Genomic DNA, 9,958 nt, shown 5'->3' on the forward strand with positions numbered 1-9,958 from the left:
AAGCTGCTAAAGGGTTATTACTTTGGGGCCCTCTCCGAAGAATGGGGAGGGGTTCGTCGACGGAATATTTTTTTCTGGGTAGGACAGCGAATGCCCATCTAGCCTATGTATTTCAGGAAGTTCTAAATATATTCAGATTTTGGAAAACAAATATTTTATATACCCACTACGAAAGCTGCTAAAAGGTAATTACTTTGGGGCCACCCACCAAACAATGGGGAAAGGTTCGTCGACGGGATATTTTTTTCTGGGTAGGGCATCGAATGCGCATCTAGCCTAAGTACTTCAGGAAATTCTAAATATATTCAAATTGTGGAAAACAAATATTTTATATACCCACTACGAAAGCTGCTAAAGGGTAATTACTTTGAGGCCCCCCACCAAACAATGGGGAGGGGTTCGTCGACGGGATATTTTTTCTGGGTAGGACATAGAATGCCCATCTAGCCTATGCACTTTAGGAAATTCTAGATATATTCAAATTGTGGGAAAACTATTTTATATACCCACTACGAAAGCTGCTAAAAGGTAATTACTTTGGGGGCCCAGCAAAAAATAAAGGAAATCAAAAACCTCATTTTAAAAATGTGTCCGATTTCACACAGAAATCCCCATATATGTATATCACTACTCATTTCACAATTACAAAAATTAAACGAAAATATCAATAATAAAATTATAATTTATGTAAGGACCGAAAACATCAGAGCCATCAGAGCCTTTACACACTGTGGATATTAGGTATTTTCCTTACAATTTCATTCATACTATTTAACATACGGGCCTATTTTTTTATCCCTTCATTAACTAAGAGACATTGGCGTAGAGAGCCGATCTTACCGAAACCGAAGGAAATTTCAAAAATCTTCCTAAGGACCCTCCTCAAAGGCACAAATTGTGAATGTACATATAAAATAAAAGAATTCATTGAACGATGCTTCTAAATTGCCAATATCTACGCCAATGCCTTCACCCAACCCGCCTTTTGCCAAAGTTTGCATGGCTGGCTGATTATTATTAGTGATGTAAATAAGTGCTTAGCCGTCAATGATGACAATGTCAGTAGCGTTATAAACAAAATATATTAATGGTTTAGAAAGAAAAAAAAGAGAAAATAAACAACAACAATAAAAAACGAAAAAAAACTACAAAGTCATTCACTTGAATGCATGGACATGAGCACTGTGCATGACCACCACCATAGAGACAACGGGAACATCTATTGAAATATTACATTGCTCGCTAGAGATGGATTGTCGTAAACAACTACATATTTGACACATAACTGTTACCTGTTCTTTTATTAGGATAATATGCCAAGAATACGGCATATACATTTAGGTATTGAAGCATTTTCGAGGCATTAGCAAATTCAGAGAATTTATTTAGAAATGTAACAACCCATAAAAATAATTTTTACACGACTATTGTACACTTAATACATTTTGCATACTTCCCATCACTATAGGTGGGTGTGTTTATTAATGGCTGCTGTTGGTTGTAATAGTTGTCGTTTAATCACTAAACAAAAAGCAATGGAGCTGTAAGGCGCCGCCACCTATCAATTTGAACACAATTTATATACATTTTTTTTTGTTATGTGTCTAAATATATTTTTAAGTGGCATTTAAAGAAAATAGCCTTGACATTAGTTTTGTAACATTTAATAATAAAGTATTTAATTATAAACATACTGTAATTGTTGCACAGAAGCAATATCAGTAAGTTAGTTTTTGGATACACTGGAAGTATTAAAAGTAAAAATGCTGATAATAGAATGTTATACAGTAATTAGGGTTACTGAACAGATTTAATAACTAGAAACTGTTGCCGGTCCAAACATAAACGTAAAAGAAAAACGTTAAATAAGTAGTAAATGTTAATTTTAACATTTCGACCTCATGTCGTATACATTATGGTGTTATTCATACGCCAACAAGAATGTAGTTGAGCCAAAACTACTCTGTACACGGATGCACAGTGTCACGACCGTGGCCAAAAATGGTAAAAACTAAATACTTCGTTGAACAAATTTGATGGGGAGTGATAGAAAACATATTAATTAAGAAGAATCTGAATTTTGGTACTGATACGTGAAGTAGTTTTTGCTATATCAGAATTTAAATCCGACAATTTTAGTTAATACGTATTTTTGTGTTTTTCTTCCTAAAATTAATAAATTATATTATGCGTTAATATTTAAAATTAAAAGGTAACGATCGCTGCAAAAATGGTTCCTAAGTTCTTTTGGGATGTAATAAACTTGGCTACACTTTTGTTTGCATGTAAATATTAATCATATGGTGTTTACATTTACCCAAACATGTATTACTAAGTTTATTTCTTTTCTGAAGCAAATTTTAAATTGAGTAGAGTGGGAAAAAAATTGTATAAAAGTGTATATCGATATTTTTTGCTGTATGAGTAGTAAAAAGTGAGTACTTCAAATATATAAAGGTCCCAGCTGCAGAGGTTTGCAGACGAATGTGTCATTTCACTTTTTCAGCGACCACCTCACTGAGAGGATACCCCCTTTTTTAACAAATCGTTTTGCGGTGTTGGCTATAGCGCGAAAACGAATGAACCGATCATCATATATTTTTGTGGGCTTATTAAGTACCTAATAATCTTGCCTTAAAATGGGAGAATTTTAAAAATATCAATTTAAAAAAAAAAAAAAATTGAACAGCGAAAATCAAAATTCGATTTTTTACAAAAAATTTATCGTTTTTTGACCACTAAACGGTCAAAAAAAATTTTTTTAAGGAAATTTCTCATATATGAAGACAAGATTTTGATATATTCAATATGCTCACAAACAATATGAAGACTAAACACCAAATTTCAGTCATATCGGGTGGATATTTAGGCCACAACACTCAAAATTTCGAAAATGAGGAGGCACGGTTGTATGGGGGCTATAGGAAGACGAGGACCTATACCGACATATATCTGGTGGAAGGTTATAAGTCCTCCAACGGAGACTTAATACCAATTTTCAGCCATTTCGGTGTGATAATCAGGCTAAAACCTCCAAAATACCGAAAATCGGGAGGTACCATCCTGTGGGGGCTATATGAAGGCGTGGACCTATGCAGACAAATTTCAAGGTGAAGATATAATGCCCCCTATGAAGACTAAATACCAAATTTCAGCAATTTCGGTGTAATAATGAGGCCAAAATCTGCAAAATACCGATAATCAGGAGGTACCGTTGTATGGAGGCTATATCAAAACGTGGACCTAAGCCCACAATTATCTGTTGGACTATTTGATACCTCAGGCGAAGACTAACCACAAAATTTGAATACTTTCGGTTGGTCATTGTGTCTAAAACATTCAAAATACCGAAAATCGGGAGGTACGGTTCTATGGGGGCTATATCAAAACGTGGACCGACCAACCCAATTTTTTGTCCTGAAGATTGTAAGTCAATAATAGGTACGTGTACCAAAATTGATGCACCTACGACAACTCCTTCTATTTTTGGCCACAGTTAATATGAACTCGCGACATTGTGGGATGCCTCTCTAACATATGTCCCAAACATATTTTGCAGCAAACATATATGTATATGTTTGCAACAGTTCCAAACATAACATATGTTTAAGTCCTTCAAACAGACATATGTTTGGGTACTAACAAGTATTTGTTAGGGTGCAAACAAATATATGTTTGGGTTCAACAAATATTTGTTTAGATGAAATATAAATACAAGCCCAAAATCCACAAAAACATACACATACACACATTTATAAATGGTGGTGGTTTTTCCTTTATTGAAATGCATAGAAATACCAAACACAAATGCAACAACAGACGCGTAGATACATACAAAATTCTCAGTAAAAGTAATAGCGTCACACTTTTAGGAAGAACAAGTAAAAAACGCGGTAAGTTCGGCCGGACCGAACTTTTTATACCCTGCACCATGAAATACTCTGATCGGACAGTCGATACCGTTATATGGGGGTATATATAAAACGTGGACCTATGTTCATAATTTTTGTTAAAGAATTTTCTTGATCACTGGAAACCCTAAATGACAAATTATAGCTATTTCGGTCTGCAAATGTAGCTAAAAACGTCAAAATACTTGAAATCGGGCGGTACCGTTATATGGGGGCTATACCAAAACGTGGACCTATATTGGCAATTTTTAGTGGAGAAGTTTTTTGGTCATTGTGAACCTCAAATGTCAAATTTAAAAATACGTTAAATCCGGAGGTACCGTTATATGGGGGCTATACCAGATCGGGGACCTATCTAGGCAATTTTTAGTAAAGAAGCTTTTTGGTCATTGGGAACCTCAAATATCAAATTTCAGCTAATTCGGTTAAAAAAATTGAGCTAAAAGCCTCAAAATACCTTGAATCGGTAAGTACCTTTATATGGGACCTATACCAAAACGTGGACCTATATTCACCATTTTTGGTCCAGAAGTTTTTGAAACTCCAAGTGCCAAATTAGAGCCAATTTGGGAGGAAAATGTAGCTAAAATCCTTAAAATAACTTATATCGGAAGGTACCGTTATATGGTGGCTATACCAAAACGTGGACCTATCTTGACAATTTTTAGAGGAGAAGTTTCTACTCCCTTAAGAAACTTAAATGTCAAATTTCAGCCAGTTTGGTCAAAAAATGTAGATAAAATCCTCAAAATACTCGGGTGCAAAATTTTAGCGTTCTATCTCAATTATTGCGGACGCTGATTACAACAGACGGACAGAGGGACATGGCTAGATCGTCTTAGAATTTTAATACCTATATACTATATACGGTCGCAAATGATTATTACTAAAAAGGCACCATTACATTAAGAAAACACAAACTACTGATTTATTCTTTCACTTTACCCTCTTGGCGAAACTGAAGAAAAACTGTTGCCTGTCTTTCTCATAAAAACAACTACACAAAAATAATTCATACCATTTTTTACTTTTCCTCTTCGCTTGCTAGGTTGGTTAACTGTTACATAAACAAATGACTGCTTGTGGATGCATAAATCGCAACAACAACAAAGAATGAAACACACGTGTTTGGTCACATATCGCATACATACCACCAAAGCAAAAAAAACTTTTTTACCCTCCCGTCGTCGTTTCTACGTCTGCCAATGCACCATAGCCACAGCTCTTTATTATGAAATAAGCGAGAGTCCTGTTGTTACGCTCTTTGACAAAAAACCCTTTCTAAAATATGTTAGTAGCCAAACAAATAAATTTGAGATATGTTACAAAATGTTGCAAATATATATTTGTTTGGACCCAAATATAATATTTTTGCGTGTATAGACGAACATTTTAGAGGTCTCCTATTTACACAATCCTCCTCAACCCTCAAATGAGGGATAAGGAAAATAGGCCTTGGGTGTTATCTACCTATAGAAGACACGTTAAATAGGTCTGCATCTATAGAACAGTAATCGTCGTTAAACCACCTGCCTCTATAAGCCACTTAAGCACACATAAGTGTTTTTGGGTCTTATGCTTTTTAATAGAAGTATTTTCTTGCACTCGAGTACTTTTCCACCACCACAAAAAACACTTATGATGATTTACGACCGTTGCTTTTATTAAAATAACTTTAATTTATTAGTGGGAAAAATTGGGGTAAGTAAGGCAGGGAAGGCCATAGTTTCGGATCGCCACAGATCCTCATCAGATCCCTTGTTTCCTGTTTTTCAACAAGAAACTTGTTGTATCCAAGTGCCAGTAGCTCGCTCAAATAGATACGTATCCAAAGAAACACTCTGATCGAGAATTTCTTTGGCGCTACCTAAACTCGAGAAACTTCACTTGCAAACAAAACCAAATCTTTCCAATTGCTATGCGTTCGCTGAGTCTTAACGAAAAACACATAACCAATTTGTTGGTATTAATTATTACAGCAATAAACCACACTTTCGACGTTGCCCGGTTTCACAATTAGGAGGTTTGGCGTTTTTTATTTGGAATGACGACTTCTTTTCAAAATAGTCAGACTTACCCCCTGTTTTTCTAACTATTTTTTTTTTCGTTCGTCTATATTCGAAATAATTTGGGCATCGATAGCTCAGCCCCTAGATGAGATACAGACCTAATTCTTCGTAGACACGTTCTATATATAGTTAAGAATTCCTCATTCAAAAATCAGCGTTCCACTTTTGCGCTAAGGCGAGTAAATCGATCTACAAAATTTGACAATTCGTGTGAGAACAATAAAATTTGTTACAAAAACAGGGGGTTAATCCCATAGTCGTAGTTTTAATATTTCATTAAAACAACTTTAATAAAAAGTTTCTTGTTAAAAAACAGAAAACAAACATAATTTATTGTTATAATAAAAAAATGGCAAATATGTTAAACTTTAATTAAAACAAAAAAAAACAACAAAATACTCCATTAAAAAAGTCATTTTAGAAAGTCAAGAAAAAAGGCAAATATAATAACAAGTGCCTTAAACACTTCATAAGTTTTGTAAACACTTAGCAAGTGTTATAAGTGTCTTGTAATCGGTTGGTTGAAAACAACACTTAATGTAATTGAGTACATAAAACGTCTTGGCAAAGCATACGCCAGTGTCTAAGCAAGTGATACTTCTATTTATTTTTTAAGGTGCGAGCCACACCTACACTTGTCACGGTGAGCCTTAACTAATTTTAAATGGAAGGTGCTTACACCTTGGAAGTTTTTGCAGATTCTGAACCTATAATGCTCATAGATGAGAAATATCAAGAAACAAAAAAAAAATCGCCGGAGGGATTTTCAAATAAATCGCGATTTAAGTTCACATTTTTAGGGATTCTTTAGGTTTTCACGATTTTGCTTGGAAACCGCGAGTCCTATGTATAGGCCTGAAGAAAATGTTGTAGCTGTAAAAATTCTCCACAAGATAGACCTTTATGATATTTTCGTAGGTTTTACCGTTTTTGAGATATAGAAGTTCAAATTGAGACAATGCACTGACTGTATCGCCTCCTTATAAAACAATGTCAATACTGCAATTTCTCAAATTAAACTTATATATCTTGAAATTGGTACAACCTAGGAAAAAATAAATCATTCAATCTTTTAGAGAATTTTCACAGCTTCAACATTTTCTTTAGTGCCATTTTGGTTTTCATCAAAAGTTAGTTAAGACGTACTGAGCATGATAGTGTTTTATAAGGAGGCGATACAACCCAACCTACTTTCCATAATTTTAAAGATTCGATTTTCTACTTTCTTAGTCAGGCTTTGCTTTTAGAAGGTCCCCAACCAAAGGTGTGATATCCGTCATTATTATTAAAATCGCAAAAATGAAAAGTTGGGTTCTATTAGCGACTAATGCGATATCTTCGTTGTTTGACCACCTACGACAGCCTACGTTACATCGTTATAAAGGTGAAAGTGGAAAAATTTCATTGCCAGGTTTTGATTTTTGTATACCCCTTATAGACTCTGAGATATTTGCTTTGGAATAAAATGTTGGATTTTTCTCCAAATACATTTTTTGGCCATTACGACCCCTAAATATTATCCGACCATGACCAAAATCAATAGGCTTCTTCTCCTGTGAGACCCCCACAAACCCTCGAAATTTCGTGACGATGCGATCAATATTGCGCCCTGTAGCGTTATTTCCAAAAAATGGAAAATGGGATGTATTACCGACTATTGCGATATCTCCGTTAGTAGGTCACCTACGCCGACCTAGTTTGCATCATTGTAAAAATGGGATCTTCTACTTTCATAGTCAGGCTTTGCTTTTGGAAAGTTTCCAACCAAAGCTGTGATGTTCGTCATTATAATTAAAATCGCAAAAATGAAAATTTGGGTTTTATTTGCTACTATTGCGATATCTTCGTTGTTTGATCACCTACGAGAACCTACTTTACATCAATTGAAAGGTAATATTTTCTACTTTCATTGCTTTTAGTATACTCCATATAGAAGCTGAGATATTCGCTTTGGAAAAAAACGTTGTCTTTTTATCCACATGAGTTTTTTGTGCATTCCGACCCCTAAATATTATCCGACCAACACCAAAATCAATAGGCTTCTTGCCCTCCGGGACCCGCATCAACATCCAAAATTTCGTGACGATCCGATCAAAATTGCGACCTGTAGCGTGATTACAAGGTTTAGATGGACAGACGGACGGACTGATGGACGGACGGACTAACTGACGGACGGACGGACTAACTGACGGACGGACACACATAGCCAGATCGAATCAGCTCGTCGAGACATCCATTTTGGTATATATAAGTATGGGTCTACGACCATTATTTCGATGCGTTACAAACTTTTTGGCCAAAACCAACTTATAATACCCTCCCAACATAGTGGTGTAGGGTATAACAATGTGTTTGTAACAGTAAAATACTTCAATTCATGATGATTCGTTACATGGAAACCGCGCGAAAACTTGAACCTAGGACTGCAATATTTTTGTTAGGGTGTTTTTAGGTCACTAGGATCCATTGATAAAAATTTCAGTCAGATATATTTTCTAGAAGTATTTTTGTCACACCTACCCATGTGAGTGCCACTGCTGTGCGCCGTTACTATTTTTTCAGTGGCAAGTCCATACTTCCTCAGAAAGTGAACCTAAGCTGTAAAAATATAATACGGTCACCTAGTGCGCAGGAGAACTTTCGAATAGGATACTGTAATGCTCCAAATTTTGTACATATATCATAATATTTTTGCAAATCTTAGTTCGAAGATCACGGTGCTCTTGAACCAACTTTAAATGAAAGGAGTTACATCTGGGAAGTTTTTGCGTATTCTGAAACTACAATGTTCATAGATGAGAAAAAGAAAACAAAAAATTCGCGATCAAAGTTCACATTTTTAGGTTTTCACGATTTTGCGTGGAATTTGAATTTGCTTGGTAGGACTTTCGAAATGGGGTTAGAGAAAATATTGTAGCTGTGAAAATTCTCTACAAGATTTACTTTTATGATACTTTCGTAGGTTTTACAATTTTTGAGATATAGAAGTTAAAATTGTGGCTAAGCACTGATGTATCGCCTCCTTATAAAACAATATATAGTACGGTGCGCCTTAACTAACTTTAAATAAAACCCGCTTGTACCTAGAAGTTTTTGCGGATTCTGAAACATCAATGTTCATGGATGAGAAAAATCCCAAAACAAGAAAAAATCGCTGTAGAGATTTTTGAATAAATCGCGGTCAAAGTTCACATTTTTAGGTTTATTTTAGGTTTTCGCGATTTTGCGGTTTCCAAGCAAGTCCTATTGAAATGGGGCTAAAGAAAATGTTGAATCCGTGAAAATTCTCTAGAGGATTGACCTTTATGATTTGTTCCTAGGTTTTACCAATTTTGAGATATAGAAGCGCAGGTGACATTTTTTTTTGTTATGTTTTCACGATTTGCTTGGAAACGGTAAGTCTTATCAAAATTGAACTAGAGAAAATCTGATAGCTGTGAAATGTCTCTACAAGATTGGCATACGTAATTGGTTTTCCTAGGTTGTACCATTTTTGAGATATATAAGTTTAAGTTGGGAAATTGCAGTCATGATATTGTTTTATATGGAGACGGACGATACAGTCAATTTGAACTTCTATATCTCAAAAATGGTAAAACCTACGAAAATATCATAAAGGACAATCTTGTCGAACATTTTCACTGCTACCACATTTTCTTAAGTTCCATTTTGACAGGACTTGCGGGTTTCGAGCAAAATCGTGGTTTATTTAAAAAGCGCTACGGGGATCTTTTTTCTATGGTTTTTCCTCATCTATGAACATTGTAGTTTCAGAATCCGCAAAAACTTCCTAGGTGGAAGTTCCTTTCATTCAAAGTTGGTTCAAGAGCACCGAGAGATAGCTCTTACCTGTCCCCCTTCCCGTTACCTCCCCACAAGAGCTCAAAATAGATTGCTAAATTTAGTTCAAAACTGAAAAGATTTTTAGAATCAAAAAAATCACACTATTAAAAACCTAAAGCAGCCTTTTTGGTAGCT

This window comes from Musca autumnalis, unplaced genomic scaffold (genome assembly GCF_047663935.1).
Source record: "Musca autumnalis isolate F117 unplaced genomic scaffold, ASM4766393v1 scaffold_2, whole genome shotgun sequence".
NCBI classification, from domain to species: domain Eukaryota; kingdom Metazoa; phylum Arthropoda; class Insecta; order Diptera; family Muscidae; genus Musca; species Musca autumnalis.